A 27,158-nucleotide genomic window follows, 5' to 3' on the forward strand; every position below is an offset into this window, starting at 1 on the left:
TATTATTAGCAAGTTATGTTTTTTTTCCTTTTTAAGGTTAAATGTGGATTCTGCAAGTGATGAATTTATCTATGATAGATGCCAATAATCTTTCGTTGACTGCATTGTGCTTATTAGCTTTTAATCTCTCTCCCCTTCTCTCGAAAGTGTATTGACCTCCTTATCTTTTCAAGGAAAGAACATGAATGTATAGTTCTTTTTTTCCATGTAAAATTAGACTTGACTATTTGATTGGTCATGTGTTTGATGCTTTATTATCTGTATTTGATATATGAATTTTCTTTTCTATAGAATCGTCAAAGTTTCTCTCAGCTACCCAGCAATATGAAGGTTGCTTCAGGCCGAGAGAGGTTATGCTTGATTGGCTAGCATTATGGTAAGTGTTATTATTTATAAAAAATTATGAATTCAAAATTTCTATACATATGCTTATATATATTATTATTTATTTACTCATTAATTTGTTTACTCATTAATTACTTTTTATTGTTATATAGTCAAAACTAAAGAAGGTGAGTGCTGGAGATATCAGTGTTAATGCTAAATGTAAGCTGCTTCATTGGTCTGTTGATGGAGCTGTTGCAGAAGGTCGAATTGCATCCATGGATCCAAAAGCAAAAGTACATCACGTTCCTCTTGGTAGATCTTATTGGAAAGTTTGGATTGATAGAGTCTTGTGGAGAAGGTGGAACTGATTCGACCAAACGAAGAGATATTTTTTCTTGAGGATGCAATAGGAAGCATAGTCGCTTGTGCATCAATGTTTATAGTTTTGTCTGACTGATATAGATTTGATCATATACTGTTTGTAGTAAAGATGATTTTTTATTTAGATTATTTTATCTAACTAAATGTAGATAATTATCTCTGATATATATGTACATTGTTTTGAGCTCTAATTTGTATGTGGTATTTGTGTATTGGATTATAAATATTATAGCTATGAGCAGGTTATATTATTTGTATTTGTGTATATAGGTATATTATAACATAAAAATATAATTATCCGCAGCGCGCGCCCGCGTGCTGTGGATGCAACTTTCCGCAGTGCGCGCCTTGCGCGCTGCGGATGAATTATAATTTTCAACAGCTTGGAGTTATGCAGCATGCAATGTGTGCTGCGGATAGCTTAATTGTGCGCTGCGAAAAGTCAAATTTATTGTAGTGAGCTAACCATTGAACTCCCTAACATCTTGGCCTAAACTCAACAGCTGGCAGAGGTAGTATACTGTGGATTTTTGGAATTTAGGTATTTTCTATATAGATGTCTAAAAGTGTAGAAAATGTTATGCCTAAGTGTAGATCATTAATAGGAAACTTATATATCCTTTGGGAAAAAAACAAGTTCTAATTCAAGGCGGACAGATAGGAGACTCATTTATGATATCACATACAAGCCTACCCTAATGAATGAATATGTCTATCCTAATATCTTTCTGTTGCTGCGGCAGCGATCGCGTTCGAGGAAGAAGAAGCGGCGGCGACGATCGCGTTGGAGGAGGAAGAAGGTGCGGCAGGCGCAGAGGAGGGAAAAGGGTTTCAGCGGGCGTAGAGGAAGGAAAAATGTTTCGGCGGGCAGGCGCGTAAGAGGAAGAAGAGTTTCTTTCTCGTCGTCCTAATCTACAACAGTAGGAAAAATCCCGGTGGCATGACATACGTGGACTGCCACGTATGTCATGTTACGTTTCATGCCAAAACTTCATGTAGTGTATCATTTTTGAGATGGTACTATATCATGCAAAACACTGATTACTTTAAACTACAATCTAACTTAGAAAAAAACAACAGGGCAAGGGAGTTGGAAGTTGAAAATTGGAGCATGAGTTGGATGTTGAAAATTGCAGCATGGAAAATGAAACATGACAGACAATCCTTAATTCCATAAACCATGAGAATTATATTGAGAATGATATCTTGTTAAATGGTGTCATTCAATGCAATACAGTCAGATGATAATGGCAAATGAGATTTTACCTTTAAGATGCACAAGACATGCATCACTAATGATGTTGAATCCCAAATTCAAAACTTCCATCGTTTGAAGTACTTTCAACTTTTGAAGTGCTGCATTACAATAATCGTGATAAAAGTTGTCACGACCCGGGAGATAGCCGTCCGAAAAATTTCGACAGCACCTCCCCAGTATCCCTGATAATTCCCTGTATACACACATATATAAAGGCCAACACGGCCTATCCATACTATAAAATATGAATTTATATACTAAACAAAAGTAAAAGGTTACCCACACGGCCACATACACATCCTACACAATTACTAGCGAGAAAACTCGTCAAATATGCAAAACTCAGAATCATAGGAGCGGAAACATAAATCCAATAAAGTCCAATGCAATGGATACAAGTCAAAGAAATACTACATGTGAAAATCCACCATAATCATCAAGATGAAGTCGGAAATCCGAAACTATGAATCGTAAACAACAACACGACAAGTATCACAAGTATACCACAATACATCACACACACATAAAATCCCGTCGTCGTGAGATGGCGTAGCTGGCAGATCCCTGGCATCCTCACAAGCTCCTACCTGATATCTGGGAAATTTGGGTTATTGAGCTTGATTCGTATTTTAGGTAAAGTTATGCCTTCATTATATTTTCTCATAAATTTTTGGTAATTATTGATATTAATTTTTGTGATCTTTGATTTTGTAGGAATTAGAATGAAAAGGATGATAATTGGAGGGTTTAATTGTAATTTTGGTTCGAGTCCGGGTCAATTCAGAGTCAAATTGGTTCAATCAGATTCGAAATCAACTTGGTCCAAGCTGATGGTTCGACTCGAGTGCGGTTCAAAGATGAATTTAGCTCAATTCAACAAACTCGGCTCGATCACAAATCAAAGTTCAAGTCAATTGTCACAACTTAACCCAAATCCAAAGCTTAAATCAGCTAAAGCCAAGCTCAGCTCAAATCTAATCTGATTCAGCCCATACCAGCCCAAATCAGCCAGCCCAACCCACAAAACCTGATTTAATCAATTGGATCCGGTTCAATTGGCGGTTCAGCAACGCCAGTTCAATTTGCCGGATCAGCACAGCTGCGTTAAAAGGGAAGAAGCTGATTTAGTGCAAAGGGGAGGTTCGACAACTAGGGTACTGTGCATTTCTCCCTCGCAACTTTTTCCCCTGTTCTTCTTGTTAGTGCAGGAAGCACTAGCGGGTCAAACCTGTGTTTTGATTATGGAACTAGGATCAAGTTAAGTATGAAGTTTGACTAACTACGTTGAAATGAGATTGCAGAGAAACAGGTTAAGTCCTAGTAAGTCTAGGCAACAGGTTAAGTCCTAGTAAGTCTAGGCAAGAAGACTTGGCAGAGTCAACGTGCACCAGGCAAGATCCGGACTTGGGTAGTTGCGGATGAAATGGACTTGGGTCAGGAGGACCAAGTTGCAGAGAAGAATGGACTGATCAGGAGGATCAGTTGCGTTCAAAGTCCTGGGGGGCAACGACAGAGCCGAGCAAAAGTCCAACAGGTCAGGAGGACTGAGTTGGCATCAGGTAAATTCTCCCGAGGGGAGTGGGTGAGAACGCGTTCCTACGAGGGACTGTAGGCGCCGGTCTAACCCAGGATCTCACCGGAGATCCGAAGTTAAGACTCGAAATCGGTTCGGTAAGCTGACCGATTTGTTAAATTACTATGTATTTCGAGCTAACTTAATTTGCAGGAAAGAAGAATTTGAAACAGTGGAAATCCGGCCGAAAAATCAAGTTTTCGGGTCTGGAGTCGACTCAGATGAGTTCTGGAGTCGACTCCAGCCCAATCAGCACAAAACCGGAAGTCAGCGAGACAAAAGTCGCCGCCAGCGAAGCTGGAGTCGACTCAGACGGCGATCTGAGTCGACTCAGGTCAAGGCCTTATCGTCTCCGCCGCCACTGCGACTGGAGTCGACTCAGAACCAGACTGGAGTCGACTCAGGACGGATAAGCAGCGAAGCCGATAAACTTTTATCCGCCACGTCAGCTGGAGTCGACCCAGATGCCTATCTGAGTCGACTCAGGACGCCTATATAAGGCAGACGCGAGCAGCTCTCGAGAATTCACTTCTCTCATCGACCAAACGCCTTCCTTGTGTCCATTTAGCATCCGATCTTCGACGTTGGTGCCGAGACTACATCAAGCTACTTCAACAAGCACCGAGACGCCGAAATCATACTCCGGGAAGCGCAAAAAGTGGTATACAAAGATTATATTGTCATTTTAATTGTTTTATTGTAATCGAGCTTTCTGTAATCGGTTTTTCGACATACTTGCTACCGCAAGGAGCAAGTATACTAGTGGATTGCCCAAAGTAAACGGTCAAAGACCGTGGGCCTTGGAGTAGCAGCGCATCGCTGTGAACCAAGTAAAAAATAACCGAGTCTCTTACTTTCTGCACAATTTCTTAACTTGCAAATCGAATTTTCGCTTACGCTTCCGCACGCAGAATTTTATCGAACTTCGAAAAGCGTTAAAATACGCTATTCACCCCCCCTCTAGCGTATTTCCGATCCTACAATCTTCTCCGGCCGCATCTCCCGATAACCACCCTAGCGAGAATCGCTTCCAACGGCGCAAGAGTCACCTCCAGTTGATGGCTTCATTTTGTGATGATCAGGGAATCCCCACTTAAACCCTAGCTTGAATTTCCAATATAGATTTTATCTATTGTTATCTGTTTGTGATGTTTGGTTCCTGTTTCATTGAAATCAAAACCCCCCCATGAACACACTAATTACTAACCTTAACCCTAATTCTTGTTCTGTTTTAACTCTAACGTTGTTCTAATCTTAACCCTAATTCACTCTAACCCTAACTTTTAACCTAGCGCCTTTCTCTATTGTTAAAGATGAGTTTCGGTTGTGGATGCTTGATGATTTGAATGGGGATCTTTATTTTGGTTGGGATGTTAATGCATGCATTCAAATGGAGTTGATTCAGTTTATTCATGTTGAATGAAAAGTTGACTTCAATTTGGTTGTTCTGTTAGCCGATTGTATCAAATGTTATTTAGGCAGGATGTCAATGATAGCATATTGTTTTGAGTTGAATCAAGTTGTCATTCAGTGTGATGGTTGAATTGGAACCAATGGGTTAACCCAATAATTTGTTGTGTCAAATGTTTCGGTTGGAATTGCATGAGATGTTGTATCACATGTTTTGAATTTGTATTGTTCATGATTCATTTGTGTTGGTGATTCAATGATGTTAGTGTTTGTTAAGATTGGGTATCAAATTTGTAACTTATTCTGTTAACTTGAACCATGAAATGAAATGAATTGAATTTGTATCATGAATGATTGGTTTTAAATGATGTAATGAACCATGTTACTGTTGAACCTTTAGCGTGTGGAATTTTGTTAAGGTTGTAGTTGTGGAAACCGGTTACATGATGTATTGTTGTCATGACTCAATTGTAAATGGATTCTGTACAGTTGAATGCATGTGAATAGGGGATATGGATGGTAGTTTGTTGTATGTTATTGTAACTTAGTGTTGTATAGGTTGTATGTTGAATAAAAGGATTTCGTATTGTATATTGACTTTGTAGTAATAAATGAAATTCATATGAAGGAGGTGTGTTGGATTATGTTATGTATGTGATGTTGTTCTGTATGTTGTTGTATGATGCATGTTGTAGATTTATCATGTGTGTATGCTTATGCTGTACAAATTGGAATCCATGTTGTATATATTATTTGAATGATTTTTGAATTGTAAAAAGGTTTGTTGTTTGTATAATGTATAAATAGGATGCACGAATTGTTTAAATTGTAAATGTTGTATACTTAGTATTCTTTTCTTAATTGTAGGACTTAATTATTAATAAATGAAATTTATATCTAGGAATGAATAAGGCACAATAAGTAGACCCCCGCATCAAATGTTGTCTAAAATAACTCCCTACCATTGAGTCCGTGAGAGAGGCGACCCGGACCTCTCTATACTTCTTTAGCGATAAATAGGGGTTTGGTAATAAAATAAATAATTAATTTTGATGGGTGTAAGTAGCACAATAAATAAGGGAAATGTATATAAATAAATCACATATAAACACACTACATCACACGACCTGGAGAAGCTGGTGTTTTGAGATCACAGCACGGTCGTGCCTTGAAGGCACGGCCCTTCTTAGCTTGTGTTGTTCCTTATTCATTTCACCTTGTTATTAATAAAGGCAATTATTAATATTGAGCCAATTATGTGATGATTGACTAGGAACTTTTGTATCATATTCTATTATTAATAAAGGTAAGATTTTGGTTATTATGCTTACTTTATCTTTGTGCCAAATAACTAAGTTATAATAATGTCCTTGGGTAGCTAATTCTAATCTACATTATATCGATTATTTGAGTCGATAGTGAGATGATGTAAAGAACACTACTCTTAATCATTCCTAATCAAACATTAATATTCGGGGACGATATTAATGCGTTGAGGCTAGCATGTATGTCAACTAGATGAGTTGATCTCACAAGTCATGGATATGGGATATCGAGTTGACACATGGGTATATATTAGAGAATGTATACTGAATTGATCCGCCATGAGAAAGCTTCATGGATCGTTATATAAGTGTCATAAATTTTCTCATGTGACTATTGGTATGAATAGTCCTTAGACCTGAAGTCACTACAGTTCCCTACATAAGGAGTTATGCACTTTGGCATCGTCAAACGTCACTCGTAACATGATGGACTAGAAAGGCGACCACTGAGTATGTAATAAATTATGTGGAGGGATGTGAGTGATGCAGATGGGATCTATCCCTCCTATATGACGGAAGTGATATCTTGAGGCCTCTTGATAGAGTAGGACCATGAAATGGATGACCATGCTCAAATGAGTCAATATGAGATATTGAGCTCATTTTCTTGAGTGAGTCTACTTAGGGATCAAGAAACATAAAGATTGATAAGAGGATGACACAATCTATGTCTTATTGATCAATCTAGATATCGAGGATAGAATAACATGGTCATACATTATCATAGTCACAAAAGTTATGTCGGATCTCGACATTCTTGTCACTTGGGTAGCAATGATGCATCGCTAGATGTCACTCATTACTTATGTTTCTAAAACGGATTTTAGAGACAATGTCAACGTTACAAGAATATATTGGGTCACACACAAATAGCATTCTATTTTAGAGATGAGTTCATTTTAATTTGACTAAAGGAACAATTATGCTCATTGGATAGCCAAGACTTGAGTTAGAATCAAGTTGGTTGAATTTGAGTTAGACTCAAATTAAACCAAGTTAATGAATGAAGTTTAATTCATCATGCATGATTAATGTGGATTAATCATGCATTGAAGAAGATGAGGTTATCATGCATGGAGGTTAACATGCATGATTAATAAGGATTAATCATATATTGATGAGAGAATACCAAAAGCCTAAAAACCTTTGGTATTCATAGCTTGAGTATAAAAAGAGTTTTTCTTCCCAAAAGTCATATTGGATTTTCATCTTCACCTCCTCTTCTTCTCTTGGCTGAAACTCACACCAAGGGTTGCTAACACAACCAACTTTCTCCAAAGGAGTATTAGTGTGGATACACATTGAGGCATGAACACTTAAACGTGCAAGAGATCCGACAACCTTTGGACGAGCAGGATTAGCGAAGGGCACACATCAAAGGTATACCCTATTAGATAAGATTTTATTTCATAGATCTAAAACTTGTATGAGATTTCTTTTACATGGATCACTCAAGGGATCTGTTTTCCGCTGTGAATTTTTATTTGTCGCATAGGATTCCCTACACCAACTATATTCATCCCCTATTAGTAGAAGGGGCGGGAGATGGTAGATGCCTTCAGTAACTCTATCGGGGTTCGAGAGAGATTCTAATGCTTCTGATAGTTGATGTAGAATTGGAGCAATCAAGCCACATATATTTTCATAGTAGTCCAGAAGTATCTAGCCAGCAAGATCTTTATGGCCAGAGTTCAACCAACCACATGATTACCATAGGCGCCTTGATGAATTTCATGCATAACGTAGTTGGTATTTTCTGGATTTAGGCATCTGAGCAAAGGTCTTGAGAAATCCTTCTTGTATAGGAAATCTTCGACTAAGGTGAAACTTATAACCTACCTCTCGAGTAGTCGAGCTTGCTCCAGGTGCTCAGGTAAGGTTCCATCTTTCAGGAATGAAATGAATGGTAATCGCTAGTTAGCTGACTCTTGAGTAGGTACTTGATCTATTTGTGAAACCAATTAGATTTGAGTGAAGGATTCCTCGGATGTCTATGTAGCTAAAGCACTCATCATTTTAGCCAACTCATCTGCCTTTTGATTTTCATTTTAGGGTATTTTTTAAAAATAACTTCTTAAAATTCAATCTCTAATTTTTCATTAGTCTTGCCATAACTCATGAGTCAGTCATTCTTGGTTTCAAAATTCCCCTTATGTTGCTGAATGGCTTACTGAGAGTTGGAGTGAATAATAACTTTGGAAGTGTAGACTTGCTTAGCAGCTCATAGTCCTGCAAATAATGCTTCGTATTCTACTTCATTATTATAGGCTTGAAAATTTAGTTATATGATAAGTTGTAAGATTTCTTCTTGGGGCAAGATCAAGAGAACCCTGACTCAACGTCCTTGTTTTGTTAAGAGTCATCTCCAAAGATTTTCCGTGCCTCATGCACTCCTTGGCCAGGAGTCTCAGTCAAGAAATTGATTAGTACTTATGCCTTGATAGCTGTCCAAAATTATTACTGGATATCATAGACACTGAGCTCAGTCGTCCATTTGATGAGCTGCCTCGAGATCTTGGACATAGTTAACGCCCAACCTAGAACGGTGTTGGTAAGCACAGTGATAGGATGTGATCGGAAATAAGAGCATAATTTGCAAGTAGTGGTGACTATTGCCAGAGTCAATTTCTCCAAACTAGAATATCTAGTTTACACATCCTTCAAAAGATGACTAGTGAAGTAAATGGAGTGTTGAATACTATCCTCTTGTTGAAGTAGAACAGCACTGACAGCTCCTTCGGCAACGGCTAAGTAGAGGCATAGAGTTCTCCCGTGAGGGGCTTAAACAGAAGAGGCAGCTGCATCAAGTAGGATTTAAGTTCCATAAAAGCTTTCTCACACCTCTCATTCCACTCAAGCATGCTAACTTTTGGAGGACTTTGAAGAAAGGTAGGCTCTTATCAGCTAATCAGGAGATGAACCAAGAGAGTTTAGTGATTCGGCCTACTAATCTCTGTGTCTCTTTGTGATTTTAAGGAGAAGACATGACAATTAAGGCTTGTACCTTATCACATTTGGTTTGATTCGCCACACAGTCACAATGTATCTGAGAAAATGCCCACTTTTAACTCTAAACAAACACTTGTTTGGATTCAACTTCAAACTATACTATTGGAGAGTGCTACATGTTTCCTCAATATCGTTGATTAGGTTCTGGGCTTGAGCACTCTTGATCAGGATGTCATCTACATAAACCTCGACATTTCTACTGGGTTGTTGCATGATTACATGGTTCATCAATCGTTGATAAATTTCCCCTATATTTTTTAGTCCAATGTGTATAACAGTATAGCAAAAAGTTTCATCATATGTAACAAAGCTAACTTTTTCTTGATCCTTTATCGTGGTGATAGCCTTGGTAGGCGTCTAACATGATGATGAGTTCATACCCTATGGTCAAATCTGCCAACTAATCAATACAGGGTAAAAGATAGCAGCCCTTCGAATAAGCCTTATTGAGGTCCCAAAAATCCACGTAGATCCTCCACTTGCCTCTTAGCTTTGGGACAACCACCATATTTAGTAGCCATGTTGGGAATTGAACTTCTTGAATGTTTTCAGTTTCTAGAAGTTTGATGATTTCAGCTATGATGATTTGGTCTCTTTTGTGTCCAAAGTACCGCATTCTTTACTAAATAGGCCTAGCCTCGGGATTGATGCTGAGTCGGTGCTCCATGATAGCGGGCGAGACACATGTGACATCTTTAGCTGATCGGAGAGGCATCGTCGACGAGATGTACCCCCTCTATGAGTTCTACGACTCTTTCATCAATCGACCCATACCACTTCCATATAACACTTTCTAGAGATTGTTTAATCACCCCTGACATCATGATGAGTGTAGGTTATATATGATTTTTAGCCTTGTTTAACACTCATTTACTTATAATTCATTGCATATGATCTACCTTATTACACCTTATTCCTTTATTATTACATGTTTCTACTCTTTTGCTTGGAGATATGCTCCTCGTATATTTTTTATTGTCAGGATATGATTCAAAGCTAGAACGATGCATATTTGATGGTGGAACAAGAAGTGGTGAAAAGAGACTCACACTGGTCATGCTTGTCATCACGGGCGGGTCTCTTATGTAGCAAACACGACAAAATAGAGAAAAAGGAACAACAAAGCAAAACACAGCTGTGCCAAGCTAGTCATAACCGTGCCTCACATTTCCAAGCTAGACACGGCCAGTCCACATCGGCAGGCACGACCATGTTCCTCCTACAGATTGAAGACAGCTCCAGGTCATGCCTACTAGGCACGATCATGCCCTAAACACAGAAGGAACCATCAGTGGACATGCCTACCAGGCACGGTCGTGCCTTCAACACAAAATAATGCTAGTTTGGGGTCGTGCCTACAAGGAACGACCATGCCACTTCTCCAGAGTCAAACTCGTCTCAGGCCGTGCCTATCAGGCACAGTCGTGTCACTCTTCCAGAGCTGAGCCATCTCGGGGTCGTCGGGCCGCCTATAAGGCACAACCGTGCCTATTCTTTAAAACCAGACTAACTTCGGGCCATGCCAGCAGAGGGTTTGGTCTGAGCTTCTGGGTTGTGTTGGGCGTGTGCCACAAGACACGGTTGTGTCACGCTTGGAGCCTATAAATATATTTTTTTGCAATCCTTTCGGGTTATCTTGGGATTTAGGGAAACCCTAAGGTCTTGGCTTAGGGACGGCACCTCTCCTCTCTGGGGGAGGCCTAACATGCTTCATCCACACTTATCTGCCCTTGCCAATCCGTCTCCACCGATCCATCCTACGTCAAAGTGATAAGATCTTCAAAGGATACTCGAGCTTCAAGATAAGTCCTTCCCTCTCTTGTGGATGACATTTTCATGCATATTTATTGTAATCTTTTTGTAATGGAATAGATCCATGAGTTTAGGATGTAAGATGAATATTAATATGATGATGGTGATGTAAGAACTAGTTCATGTTATTTTCCATATTCTATGAAGTGTTTATACTTGTTTCATGTATTGTGTGTCTTGAACATGTTTAATGTTATGTTTGTATGAGCGCATGTGCATGATTATGAGGGGTAGATTACTTTGTAGGGAGATCTTAGGATCATATAATCGGGGTGTCTTATGACAGAAGGTGAACCTTTAACCGGAATTTATGAAGTGACCATTATAAAGTGGTAAACTCCCTTAGGGGATAGCTAACGGCTATTGATGACTAGGAAGGGGTCCTTAATTAGGTATTCGATAACAGAGGATAGGATACTAGTAGTATTGCTAGAGTGCCCGGTGACAGTGGGAGAGCTATAGAACCAAGCTATCTAGGTATCATCCCGAACTAGTAGTCATAGCGTTAGAGTATCATGATTTAATTCTGGCGAAGTCTGACGAGGTCAAGTTGGTATCTTGGTTAGAATCCCTACAAAGTGGTAAACATTGAGAGTAAGAGAGTGAACATGGATTAGGGACGTTATCTAGCATAGATGTGAACCCAAAATCCTAGACTCATCCATCTCATTCACCTTATCCCATAAATCTCCAAGCTAATCTCTCTCTCTCTACCACATCAAAATTTTCAACCATTTTATTCCCCTCATAGTCTAAATAACTAACCTTGTGACATCACTATAACTATCAACAGTCCTTATGGATTCGATACTTTTTATTACTTGACGACGATCGTATACTTGCGGGAACCTATCAAACCACAACAAAAGTACCAACAATGTGTAAAAGAAAATCTCAATGTATACCAATATGACTCACAACAAAAATAAAATATAAACTCCACAAGTCCAAAATAACAGAAACTCTGTAACTAGAATTATAACAACAAAGTCCACAAGTATGAACATAAATCCAATAACCATGAGAAGAAAATCAAATGAATACTCCTCCTGCTGTGAGATGGGGGCAAACTGACAGAACTCCAAACTTCATAGATAACATCCCTATCTGTTACTTGAGGAGAAAGAAAAGAAATCTCAGGGTCTGGGTGTTGAGTATAAAATACTCAATGAGTACTAGACAGACAGTGCGCAACTAATATGTAAACATGAATATCAAAAAGATATACAGTTTCTTTAAAATGATATTTAGTGAACAGGGTCAAAAATACTACATATATCTCATTAGCCTTATCATATAATAGGTAATAGGTAAAACATCATGTATTTAATGTCACACAATGCAACAAACATATATCATAACAAGTGCAACATACCACAAACAGATGTAGTAAAATAAAATACCAACAAATGCACGTACATCACATATGTAACATACATCACAGGCAACATGCAAGGTCATTGTCTACACTCGTCATCCTCAAACACCCATACAATGAACTAGGGCACACGATAGGACAACTATCCACTACACTCGAGTGGGGAGCGGGCAGAATTTCTCTTTCTCAGGGTAGTTATCTAGCTACTCCTGGCTGCACCTAACATAGTGTGACAATGCTTTCACCCATTTACCACTATCTCACAGTGGTCAAGTGAGTGTCAACCCTAACAAACTACTATCAACCACACCTACTACTATCATGTATTTGTTATGATGCTCCAGTCAACAAGTAATGATTATATTTACCTAGACATATTCAATATCAATCATGACAAGTCATCAATCAGGCATATACAGTAGTAAATCCATAGCTAAATGATACAATAAAAAATGAGATTGTATTGATAACGTCTAGATCAAATCACAGGTCAACGACTAAGTAGCAAACATCGAGTGATAAAAACAAGATATTTAACAACGGATCGATAATATGTTATGCACCACAAATGAAATTTTTACTGATCAAATACAAAAGTACCCACCTGGTATGTCGAACGTCAGAATAAGAACCCCTAATACAATCTCCGTATATAACAGAATCAACTAATCAAGATTTTACAAATTACAATATATAACACCCACTAAATATAATAATATATTTAATTTTGCAATAAAATAAATCCCCTAATATACAATAGTCTATCTCCCCTACTTAACTTATCTTACTCCACCCCTAACCTCAGCCGAATCTAAAACTAACCTAACCAAATCCAATTAACACAAGCTAACCTCAATCACAAATAATCACATAAATCTAACAACACAATCAGCTATAATCAAAACTATTAATACAACTTCACACTGCTACAAACACGCAGAAGAAACAACAGCCAAATCATTCCACACCTAAACCCCAGTCGAATTTAAAGCTACTGGAAAAACAACAATCAGTAATGACAAGATTATTACCTGATTTCAATCTAATCCTCTGGCATTAGATTGGAACAGATCAATCCAATGCAACCCCTAGCTCCAATTGATTCCCAACAGCAAAGCAAATCCAAATAAAATCAAACACATAGGAACCTCAACATCCCAAAACAATCCACAAAACTTGACACTGTAAAACACTTAATCAGCTTCAAAGAAAACTTACCTCACAGATCTGTTGTGCCCTAGAACCCAGCTCCTTCTAAGCTCTGATTCCTCCCTCGGTCGAGACCTGCCGTCCTTCATCGAACTGCTTTCAACGAGATATGAGCTCAACAAACTCAGAAATCCCAATGATAACCACCAAAATGGCCACACCAACTAGGTATTCAAACTTACTGATCGATCCTCCCTCAGATCCGAGCTCCCGTGCTCTCGTCGCGACGCTCATCGCCACCCGACGGATCCCGCCACCCCCGGAGAGAGTCAGATCCGTCGGCCGAAGCTCCTGATCACCGGCAACCACCACGACTTCTGCACTAGTCTCGGATGAGAGCGATCGCATGATCGGAAGAGAAGAAGAGAAAACTCGCGAGCTCGGGCAAAGAAACACCGATTGCGTTTAAAACAGGTGTTAACGGGTTTCGGGATTAGAATAATCTGAATCCGATCCACTTACCCAATTGGGCTGGCTAAATGAGCTTCAATAGTAAAATCCAAATTTGAAGCCCAATCGAATCATGACCTAGACCTTAATAATAGTCATTAGAGGTAAGGTTTAATGAGATATCTAATTAAACTTGTTTATCTTATTTAATCCCCCAACAAATCAACTTAGACCAATAATAATACTAATTTATTTTTCAACTAACCCCTTAAATCTAAATTAAATGGTCATACCTCACACAATTAATTGGGTCGAAACTATCTCCATAGCTTTGGAAAATAATACAAATTTCGTAGATTTCTCTAATATTTTTTATCATAGTCAATTTGGAGCTTCTCTTACAACAGATTGAAGTTTCTCCAGAATGGTCATTTTCTTATGACAACACCAAGGTTATTATGATGGGGGAGTTTCTTTGTGATCTGCTAGAGCCTCCTTAAACAATCATGTTTGGGGACATTGCGGATCCTATTAAAATTAAAAAGAACAAGTTGGTGTCATCACAGTTAGATGCAATTTGTAAGGAAAGAAGTGCTTGGGGAATGCGAAAATGGACAAGATCAGCATTCGCTATGTCATGCTTGTTAGTGGATCGACGAAGATTCCTAAAGTTCAACAACTACTAGAATATTTTTTCGAATTGATGTCAGATCTTCTTCTTGGGCGACCATCTAACACTACTCTAAACTCAAGGATGAGTTCTTTCAATTTGGGGTGACTGATGCAAGATCTAAAAATTAGGACATGTGAGATACTGCAGAAGATCAATGACAATACATACAGGTTATGCCTTCGAAGTCATTTGAAGACTTCCGACGTTTTTAATGTGAATCATTTGAGTCCGTGTTCGGGGCATGCTGATGATACTTCTATGAACTCGAGGACGAGTTCTTTTCAACCTGGGGTGACTGATGTAGGAGGATTTGAAGATTTTTATTATTAATTTTGATAATTTTTATTTTTAGTAATTTTTAAAGTTTTTGGTATTTAGAGTAGTTTTGAAAAGTTTTGTTTTTTTATTTTAGAATTTTTTAAATCCGTTTGGGATTTTTAGGATTGAATCTATTAAGAATTTTTCTTAGGATTTTATATTCGAAAGTCTGTTTAGAATTTTTTGGATTTCAAATTTGTTAAAAAAATTTTCTTTTTATTAAGAATCTTTCTTTTCAAGTTTTTAAAGAAATTTTTATTTTTATTAGGAATCTTTCTTTTTGAATTTTTAAAGATATTTTATTTTTTATTAAAAATCTTTTTTAGTCGAACCAACGGATTCAATATTGTCTGCAAGATAATCGCTATCTCACCCGGCGTTATTAGTACACAAGAATTTAAAAATGGTAAGGAGATTCCAATTGGAGAGGTTGAGAAATTCTATAAATTGATTGATGATTCGTAAAACAAATTATATTTAAGATGCAAGATATTCTCAATTATATTAATGATTCACTTGCATCACTTAAAATGTCTAGGCAAAATTAATAATAAAATTTTTGATATGTTTTTAAATTTGTTGAGAGAAAATATTTCTTAATACAATGGATGATTTGCTGAAGATATTATGAAGCAGAGAAATTGATGAAGCAAATAGGATTTGATTATGAAAAGATTGATGCTTACCCTAATGATTGTGCTTTGTACTGGAGGTTGGACAAAGATATAATTTAATGCGAAACATGTAATGAGCCCAGATAGGAAACATTTGAAAATGATCCTACCAGTGAAGAGAAAAATTGCACATAAGATTTTATTGTATTTTTCAATAAAGCTTAGTTATAGTGTTTATTCATGTCATCCAAAACAACATCCCATATGAGATGACATTTTGAATCTCGCACAAAGGATGGTTACATGCGATATCTAACTGTCTCTCTAGCTTGGCAAACATTTGATCATAAACACTCAGAATTTGTAAAGGATCCTAAGAACATAAGACTTGGTTTAGCATTAAATGAATTTAATCTATTCAAAAATATGAGTGTGGCACATAGTATATGGTTGGTCATTTTAATGTTATATAATCTTCCACCATAGATGTGTATTAAATAATTATACTTTATGTTATGACTATTAATACTTGGCCCAATTGCTCTAGGAAATAACATCGACATCTACTTGTAATCTCTTATTGTAGATTTGAAAGATTTGTGGGAGATACGAGTGCAAACATATGATGCATCAATTAAATAGAATTTTCAATTGCATGCCCCATTACTATGCACAATAAGTGGTTTCCCTAGACATGCAACCTTAGCAGGATAGAGCATTAAAGGACAACTTACAATATGTTTAGTGTGCCACAAATTTACACATTCACAATGGTTAAAAAATGATGAAAAATATTACTATAAGGGTCATCGTAAGTTTAAATAGTGATAACGTGTTTTAAAAAAATACTCAAATTTTTGATGATATAGAAGAGTTTTGAAGACCACTACATATACTATCAGGAGAAATGTTGATAGACAAGTTGAAAATTTTAAAATTTACATTTGAGAAAATAATTAATGATAATTCAACATTATTATTTAATTAAAAAAATTGAGTATTTATTTTCGGTTTATCCTATTAGAAAGACAATATAATACGACACAATTTTATCCTTATGCATATTGAAATAATGTTTGTGAATCTATTTGTGAGACATTATTGAATATGGAAGGAAAAATAAAAGATAATCTTAAATCACGACTTGATTTACAAGAAAAGGGGATAAGAATAACAGTTCATCTTATAAAGAAAGGACTAAAGAAAGTCTATTTACCTTCAACATTTTTTTCAATAGGAAAAAAGAGGACATATTTTTGTAAGGTTTTAAAACAATTTAAAGTTCTAGATACTTTGCATCTAACATATCATGGTGTATTCAAATCAAACTAGAAAAATTAATTAATTTAAAAAGTCATAATAATCATTTTTTGATACAACAATTGTTGCCAGTAGCATTACGTAGAATTTTATCTAAGTTGGTTTGACTTCCTTAAATCACGATTGATCAAGGTCTAGTCAAGTGAGAACGTCTAATTAGGTTAAGGTTGATCGGATGACTAGCATGGGAAAAATCCAATCAAATCAAAGTTGATTAGATGATTGACAAAGAAAGAACTCCTAATAGATCCAGGTTGACTTAGACAAAGAGGAAAATCCTAAGGAATTGAACCTTAGGTATCGAGAAATCTTGGAGGAGTGAATTTCAAAAAAGAAAAAAAAAACTTAGGAAACAAATCTTAGGTAATGAGAAATCTTAGAGAAATGAATTCTAAGTACATTGATTGAAACAAAGTGACCGTGCACGGTCAATCAGATCAACGTATTTGGTCGATTGAAGTACATTATTTTCTATTAATATTTTTGATTGATGTGTCTCATTTGGGATAAATACTTAAGTGATAATCTGACTAAGAAACTAATTTAAAGTTCGAAGTCGAGACCGACTAAACACCTTTATCGTTGTAAGGGTAAAGGACCACTGAATTGGCTTGAGGTTAGAATCCACTGAAAGAATTTAAATTCCCTAACCACATGAATTCAAGGAACCAAAATAGAATTCATGCAGAGAAAGAAAACAAACCAATCATAAAGTATGAAGATTTAATTTCAACGAAACATGACATAACAAAATAAAAATACATAAACAACGATAAGAAACCTGATTGGAGAGTCATTATCCTTGTCTTGCAACGTCAACTACTAAATCCCTATGAAAGAAGATGAAGCGGAAGTAAGAGGATGGTCTTCTAAGGGAATTAGGGTGATGAAACCGTAAAATCTTTGTCAATGGGGAACGAAGGCAAGATGTCAGTTAACCCTAAACCCTCAAGGACAAACCCTATATATAGAAATTCAATCCGTTATCAGTCTATAGATAATAATGGGTCGGGCTAATGAGTTCTACATATTTAATCTACATTGGATAATTCGAAACCCAATAAACTTTAGTTAGATCACTTAAATATGTTCAATTTGTATCTGCATATACAAATTACAATTAAGCTCACCTTAAGAGATTGAATCTAACAATTTCTCACTTGGGCTACATGTGATGTGTATATGATATACGACTATAACTTCAGTTGATATAAAACTCTATGGGTACAAAATATCCCTGTAAACAATCTGGTCTATTAATTTCATTAGTATAGGACTAAAGAGGTGATAGGCTTCCGCAAGTATACGGTTGTCGTCAAGTAATAAAAAGATATCGAACCACAGGGACTGTGTATTAGCTATAGTGATGTCACTAAGATAGTTGTCTAGACTCCAAAGAAAACGGTTGGGTTGAGGATTGTTGGTTGTATGTGGTGAAGAAAGAGAGAGGTTGGCTTGGGACTTATGGGTGAGATGGATAAGTTTAGGACTTCGGTTTCACATCAATGCTAGGTGATATCCCTAATTCATGTTTGTTCCCTTACTCTCAATGTTCACCACCTTGTAGGGATTCTAACCAAAATACCAACTCGACCTCGTCAGGCTTTGTTGGCATAAATCGATGGTGTTCTAATGTTACTAATGTCGGTTTGAGATGATTCTAGATAGCCCGGTTTAAGACTCTCCTCCTATCACGAGGCGTCCCAGTATACTACTAGAATCCTACCCTCTGTCACAGGGTACCCTTTTAAAGATCTCTCCCCAACAATGAGTAACCGTTAGTTATCCCTTATGGGAGTTTACCACTATGTAGGGATCACCTCGGAAGGTCCGGTTAAGACTCTCCTCCTGTCACGAGGCGTCCCGGGTATACGATCCTAGGATCTCCCTACAAAGTAATCTACCCCTCATAATCATGCATATGCGCTCACACAAACATTTCATCAAACACATTCAAGGCACATGATACATGAAACAAATGTAAACATCTCATTGAATAGGGAAAATGACATAAACTAGTTCATACATCACCATCATTACATAGATGTTCATCCTACATCCTAAACTCAGCGATCTACTCCATTACAAGAAGTTTACAAGAGGAATACATGAAAATAGTCATCCACAAGAAAAGGGAAGACTTATCTTTGAAGCGTGGTCACCCTCTTGAGGATCTTCTTGTTCCGGTGTAGGATGGACTGATGGAGATGAATGGCGAGGTGGATCGGCGAAGGATGGAGCGTTTAGGGCCTCCCCTAGAGAGGGGGAGGCGCCGTCGCCAAGCCAAGACCAAGGGTTTTGGAGAATGACCCAAGATAACCCAAGATTGGGTTTGTTTCCACCTTTTATACTCACCCAAAACTGCCCAGATTGTCTCTAGTTTATAAGGCTCCGCCTCAATGGGTTTTTCACCTAGTAAACCCGGTTTTGTTCAATTTGACCCTGAACCAAAGTTGTAGAGCATTGAATTATCTTCAATTTGGGTGGTGGACCGACCCATAACTCCATCTGAGCCGAAAGTTATGTTGGTTCGAAGTTTGATCTGCAGTTTGGGCAAAGCACCCAACGTGGCCGCGATCAGGAGGCACGGCCGTGCCATTTAGCACGGCCTAGAGCAGTCATCGTTTTGTTCATCCTGAAGCAAAGTTATAGATCTTGAAGTTAGCTCCATTTTGAGGGGTGGCACGGCCCGTGGTTCAATCGGAGTTGAAAGTTATGCCCGTTTTACTTTAAGTCTGCAGAACTATCCAGATTGTTAGGTAGACACACCCCAACACGCCCCCGTCACACGGCCGTGCCTAGGAGGCATGGCCATGTGCAGCCGCTTCTCTGTTGCTAGGCACGGTCTCACAAGGTTGCGGCTCTGTTGGGAGGCACGGCCGTGCCTGTGAGGCACAGCTAGTAACTGACGCTTCTCTGGAAATGAGGCACGACCGTGCCTTTTGGCACGGCCTAAGCTGGATCAGGCTGAAGAAGTGGGCACGATCGTGCCTGATAGGCATGACCCCTACTGTCGTCGCTCTGTTGGAGGGACACGGTCGTGTCTAGGCCGTGGGTATGTGAGGCACGGCCGTGTTCTGCCTTGTTTCTTTTTCTCCTCCATTTCTTCGTGTTTGCTACATAAGAGACTCACCCGTGACAGCGAGCACGGCCAGTGTGAGACTCTTTTCTCCACTATTTACTCCACCATCAATAATGCATCATTTTGGCTCTAAATCATATCCTGTTAAGCAAAATATACAAGAAGCAGATCTCCAAGCAAAAGAGTAGAAATATGCAATTATAAAAGAATAAGGTGTGACAAAGTGTAGCATATGCAATGAATCACAAGTAGATGAGCGTTAAAGCAAGGCTAAAAATAATATATGATCTACGCTCATCAAGAGGTCATAACTATTATATGTCTGTAACAAGCTCTAATAATAATCATAATACCAATGTCATTAATGACATAGATCAAGATGTTGATATATAGTATGAAAATTACATGAAATGTAATCAATACATGTCAATCTTTAATTGGTCCTGAATGACCTAAAAAGGTTTGATCACATTTGCAAATACTTTATGTTAAACTGTAACAATAAATCATAATCCAAACCTTATGATTTCAAAAAGAATGTATATCATATTTACAAACACCAAATGTAAGCTGTTGTAGTAAATCATGATACTTTATTCTAGAGTGTCAAATAAGCATATAAATACCTATTAATATTTTAAACTTTAAGTACATACAATTATTAAAATAAAATATTTATCTTTATTAATAAATATAGAGTAATAAAATGAATATAGACTCCCACTAGATGAATACCCATTAATATTTGTCTTTATTCGAGTTATGTGACTTTCTTTGTTAATAAGATTTAAGTTTAAATTTTTTTTAACTTAGTTAATTTATTTTTATTAATTAAAATTTTAGAATTAATTGACTTTATTAAATTTATTAATTTTGAATTAGTTAAATTATTTAAAATTTTAAATTAGATAATTTTGAATTAGTGAAATTTGATAAGTTTGAATTAGTTAAATTATTTAAAAATTTTAAATTAGATAATTTTGAATTAGTTAAATTTCTTAAGTTTGAATTAGTCAATTTAAAAATTTCAAATTAGATAATTTTAAAGCTAGCATTATCTAAATTAACAAAAGAGGTAGATCTAGTATGTAAAATTTTAGGGGTATTTTTGTAAATTGAAGTAATTACCAAAATTGCAACCTCTAATTTCGATTTCTTCTCCACCTTCATCTTCGGTCATCGATTTTTGTAGTGTTTGCGATTCTAGCACTTGAAGCATATAATGTGCTCTTCGATTGCCAAACTCTTGACATCGATTTCTCCTTTGCTATCGGTGGCGCTGTCTGAGTCTTACGAGTAAATATTAATTTTTGTAGTGCTCTCTCTCCTTGCATTTAAAATAAATTATATAAAATTTAAAATGAACATTAACAATATTACCTCACTCTCCCTCCATCTTTGCCTTCTTACTTCCATGGTGGTTAGTCCTATCAAGAGCAAGTCTGCTCTGATACCAATTGTTGGATAGATGCACACTAGAAGGGGGTGAATAACATTCGTCGTTCATTCTTACTAACACAAAGAACTTGTAGTGGTATTAAATAATATGATAGGGGACTCACAGATTTACTTATTTTCTAACCTCCCAGGGTTAGTACATCTAAGACCTATGTACGAGAGACGCCCGTCCACTAATTGTTTTCCGCTTCTTGCTCGAATCTTGAGAATTAGATGCTAAGTGAACACTTTCAGGTGTCTCACGCCTCAATCTCTCCTCTTCTTACACGCATTGAGCTATAAGCTCATTTAACTAGGGTTGAGCAAAATTTCGGTTAAACCGAATAAACCGATCAAATCGAACCAAATTTTTAATTCGGTTCAGTTTTTTTGGAATTTCAATTTTATTTAATAAAAAAATCAGGTTTTTCGGTTTAATCGGTTCGGGTTCGATTTTTAAAGTTCTTATTCGGTTTACCCGAATAAATCGAATAACTACAGCACAAGTCCGAACCCGCAGTAAAAAAAACCCTACCCTTTTGCAGTTTCGCCTCACTCGCGATTCCCTCCCGCTCCCGCAGTCTGCAGACGGCAGACCTTGCCTCTTCATCGCGATTCCCTCACTGTCGCGAGTTCGCCATCGCGACTCTCCACAGACCGCAGCTTCGTTACGCCGCCGCGACTCTCCAACTTTCCTCTTCGGTTCTTCCCCTCATTCTCGCTCCTCAGCGCCGTCGTCGCGATTCTCCTCGCGACCTCGCGCGATTCGTCTCCCGGTCTTGGCCTCTTCTGTCTTTTCGCGTCCCACACTCCCACTCGCCTGATCCCCTCTCCCGCCGGCTCTCGATCCCGCCTGTGCTCGCCAGTCGCCGCCGACTTACCCTAAACCTAAAACCTCATTCTACAGCCACCGAGACTCGACCCAAACCTCAGTCTACTCACCGCCTCTTCTGTCTTTTCTCCCGAGACTCGAGTCTCTCCTCAAGTCTACAGCCACTGCCCACGGCCACAGATTAAAGGTATATTTCTATGTCCATAATATCTACAGCCACTATTCCATGATATCTATGTTATTTTTTCCATAATATTTCTTATTGAATTCAACTATTTAACTATGTAGATACCAAATCCTGATAGTATCATCATGTTTTTAGTTTTAGAGTCATTGAGTTTCATATTTGTCTTTTAATATTTGTGCATTCTGTATTTGTGCATTCTGTAATTATATTTGAATAGTATGATCACATCTTATTATATTTTTTAACAGCATTCTGTATCTGTGCATATCACACTGATGGAAAGAGATTTATCAAATATGGATGTTAATAATAGTTGTTCAATACCACAATCTGATATTGGTCCTTCAGTGGGAACAAAAACTACTGTAGAATCTAAAGGAAAGGCAGTGAAAAGAAAAGCAATGAAACCAAGAAGTGAAGTATGAGATCATTTTATAAAGTTTACTAATGATCAATCGGAGATCAAAGCCAAATGTAAATATTGTGATAAAGAATTTTTCTGTGATCCATACAAGAATGGAACAACAAGTTTGAAATCTCATATGACCTCATGTAGAAAACACCCTCATGTTGTTGAAACAACTCAAGCACAGTTAAGTTTACAATTAGGTTCAAAAGAGGGTGAGGTGCATTTGACTTCTTGGAAATTTGATCAAGATGCATCTAGAAAAGCATTGGCTAGAATGATTATAATGGATGAACTCCCTTTCAAATTTGTAGAAAGAGAAGGATTTAAAGCATTTATGGCCATGGTATGTCCAAAGTTTCGAATTCCTTCAAGATGGACGGTTGCACGTGATTGTGTTGAATTATATACAGTTGAAAGGGAAAAATTGAAAAATTTGTTGCGTGATTCAACACAAAGAATTTCTTTAACCACTGATACATGGACATCGATTCAAAAAATCAACTATATGTGTCTAACAGCTCATTTTATTGATACCAATTGGAATTTACAGAAAAGAATTCTCAATTTTTGTCCAATTACAAGTCATAAAGGCGAGGCTATCAGTTTAGCTATTGAAAAATGCTTGAGGGGTTGGGGAATTAATAGAATTTTCACTATTACAGTTGATAATGCAAGTTCAAATGACGTTGCTATCAATAGTTTCAGAAAAAAGATGATTAATTGGGATTCTACTATTTTGAAGGGAGAATATGTCCATATGAGATGTGTAGCTCATATAATCAATTTGATTGTTGCTGATGGCTTAAAAGATATAAATCAATCTGTATGAGGGTTAGGAATGCGATTAAATATGTTAAGCAATCTCCCTCTAGATTAAGCAAGTTCAAAGAATGTGTAGAGATTGAAAAAATTGAAAGCAAGAACTCATTATGTTTAGATGTACCAACCAGATGGAACTCAACTTTCTTGATGTTGAATACAACTCAAAAATTTGAAAGAGCTTTTGATAGGTTTGATGAACAAGATCCATGTTTTAAATTAGATCTTCAATATACAGATTGACATATTGTTTTGAATGAAAATGGAGAGATGATACTTGAATCAGATGGTAAACCTAAAAAAGAGTTGAAGACTTTTGATGGGAAGCCAACAAGTGCAGATTGGAATAATGTTAGACTTTTTGCATCTTTACTGCAAGTTTTTTATGAGCTAACATTAAAAGTTTCAGGATCTTTATATGTCACATCTAATACTTTTGCACATGAGATTAGTTCTATTCATACCATATTGAAGGATTGGCAAGAAAGTGATGATATTGATGTGTATTCAATGGGAATTAAAATGAAAAATAAATTTGACAAGTATTGGGGAGATCCTGAGAAGATGAATAAATTGCTTTATATTGCGGTGGTGCTTGATCCAAGGCATAAATTGGATTTTGTAGAATTTATGTTGATTGAATTATATGGAGATGAGAAGGGCATCAGAGTAGGAAAGATAATAAAGGACACTTTATTTGCTTTGTACAAGAATTATAAGGAAAAAATGGAGCCTCAATGCAATACTTCAAGTGTTCCATCTATTTCAGAATCAGTTGACAAAGGCAATGCTTCAAAAAATATGAGTCAAATGGATTTGAAAAGACAATCAATCGTTGCAAAGTATAAGAAACAAAAGGCACAAATTTTTGGTGATGGAAATATGTCAGAATTAGACAAGTATCTTAATGAAATAGTTGAAGAGTATTGTGATACTTTTGACATTTTGGGATGGTGGAAGCAAAATTGTCACAGATTTCCTATACTTGCTCAAATTGCTCGTGATGTATTAGCTATTCCAATATCAACAGTTGCTTCAGAATCCGCATTCAGTACTGGAGGTCGGGTACTTGATTGTTTTAGGAGTTCATTGACTCCTAGGGTGGTAGAATGTCTTATTTGTACTCAAGATTGGCTTCGGTTAAGTTTGAAACCACTCGACATTGAAGAAATTTTAGAAGATGTAGAAAAACTTGAAAGCGGTAAGTTTTTATTTTTAAGAAAAATACAATTAGATTTTTATTTATAATTTATTTATTTAACTTGTATTTTTTTGTCAGAATTCTCAAAAATTATAATGGACTCGTCTTCTTCAACAACATCGGTGCATGGATGAATTAAATTTTTGAGTAATGTATTTTGTTCAGGTATTTTATTTTTCTCCTTTTTGATTCTTGTATTTTTCCTCTATTTACTGATTTAAGAGCATTCAATAATACAACACTAGGATTAGTTTTGTATATTAGGGTTGCTGTTGGTGGCTGCTGTTGGTAGGGTTGCTGGTGGTTGCTGTTGGTAGGGTTGCTGTTGGTGGATGCTGGTGGCTGCTGTTGGTAGGGTTGCTGTTAGTGGTGCTGGTGGCTGCTGTTGGTTTTGCCGTAGGGTTGCTGTTGGTGGATGCTGGTGGCTGCTGTTGGTAGGGTTGCACTCCATGGTTTTATGAGATATATATGTGATGTAATGGTATGTATGGACTAGCATGGTTTTAACCTCAATGGGCTAGATGTGCACGTTGTGATGCATGCATGGTATGTGATGGGTGATTCATGTGTGTGGTTGTGGTGTTTTGAATTTGCACGTTGTAGTGCTTGCATGTCTTTTGTGATGGTTTTTTTGTGATGTGTGGTTCATGTGATGTGGGTGGTGTGTAGTTGTGGTGTTTTGGTATTGGTTGTGCACTGGTTTTGTAGTGAAGTCATAAGGGTTGGTTTGTGAGTGTATGTTGAGCAATGAATGGTTGTTTGTGTTGTGTGATGTTGGTTTTTGATTGTACAAATGACTGAATGAGGGATCTAATCTCTCTTTTATTTATATATGTATCATTTTATGTGATTTGTGATTGTTCAATTACTTGAAGGAGTTATGTAATCTAAATTGGGATTTTGTTAAATTTAAAAGTTTTTATACATGTGTAAAACTGAGATTCAGAATTGAGATTTAGATTGTAAATATTAACAAATTACATTAAATTATTTTACTTGTTACTAATATCTTTATTCCTGTGATCAATTTCATTGGATTCTTTCTCTATTCGACTCAAACAAATGGGGGTCCTAGCTTAGTTTTTCCAACCTGCAGAATGCAACCTGGGGCTCTAACCGGTGGGGTGGAGATCTCAATAAAATCTGCTTGATGCGCCTCCGGAGTCCGAATATTGTATGGACTTGTCCATCTTCTTTTTGAGTTTATGTCTTGTTTCGACTTGCGCCTTGCAGAACTACTCACCACTCGAAATGCTCTGCTGAACTCTGAATCGTAATGAGGTCTGTGTTTGGGCTGACTTGCTTGTGAAATGAAAGATGTGTTCCTTCAAATAATTCTCGTCCCGATAAGATTATCAATTGAATGTATTTATAGCAAAATTGAATAAGAAATTAAAAAGGAAGACAAAAATTACTTGTATTAGGAAATTATCCGATATTTGTGTTAGAAAAAATTTGAGCAGCGTTTAGCAGCGTAACGGTTAGAAAAACTCGTTATTCATGTTAGAAATCGAATTAAGCTATTTGTGTTATTTTGAAGATTTTTAGAAAAAAACACTTAGTCACTTTTGGCATTGAGTCATTCACTATTAGAAATATGGCCTATCATGACACTTTCTTAATGATATTTAATTTAAAATATTATTATAAATATTTTTTAACAGTAAATTGGAGAAAACTTCTCAAACATAAACTGGACTTTGTGATTAGTCCCCACTCAACATTTTCTTTGCATGTACTTCTCAAACCTTAATTTCAACTCCCCAATTCATGAATTTACAAATCTACTCTCTTTTCCTCTCTCTAGTCTCCTATTCTCCTCCTTTTCCTACATCGTCGACTTCTCCTCTTTTCTCCACCGCTGACTTCTTCTCTTCTCCACATTTCTTCATTGTTTCTCCTCTTTGCTCTGTTTCTCCGTTTTAACTGTCTTTTCCCCTTCTCTCCGTCTCCTCTTTTGTTCACTGTCGTCTTTGTTTCTCCACCTTTCTTTAATCTCTTTCTCAACCAGCGCAAATTCTAACTGATCATTTGCTTCCTCTTGGCAACATTGTCTTTCAAACGGCAACATCATTTCACACTGTCAAGAAGAGAGAAACAAGAGAATACATCATCAAAAAAAATAGTAAATTTCTTGAAATTTATTTTTTTCTACACTTTCTATTAATCTGCAGTCCCTTAATCTAGCATTCAT

At 36.9% G+C, this 27,158-nt stretch overlaps 1 pseudogene; it reads left to right on the forward strand.

Moving 5' to 3' along the window:
- The first annotated feature begins 15,980 nt into the window (after window positions 1–15,980).
- On the forward strand, window positions 15,981–22,960 carry LOC141842782 (uncharacterized; annotated as a pseudogene).
- Window positions 22,961–27,158: the final 4,198 nt, after the last annotated feature.

The sequence above is a fragment of the Curcuma longa genome, chromosome 12, assembly GCF_044706935.1.
Source record: "Curcuma longa cultivar G26 ecotype Majalengka, Jawa Barat chromosome 12, ITB_CL_G26_1.1, whole genome shotgun sequence".
Taxonomy (NCBI): domain Eukaryota; kingdom Viridiplantae; phylum Streptophyta; class Magnoliopsida; order Zingiberales; family Zingiberaceae; genus Curcuma; species Curcuma longa.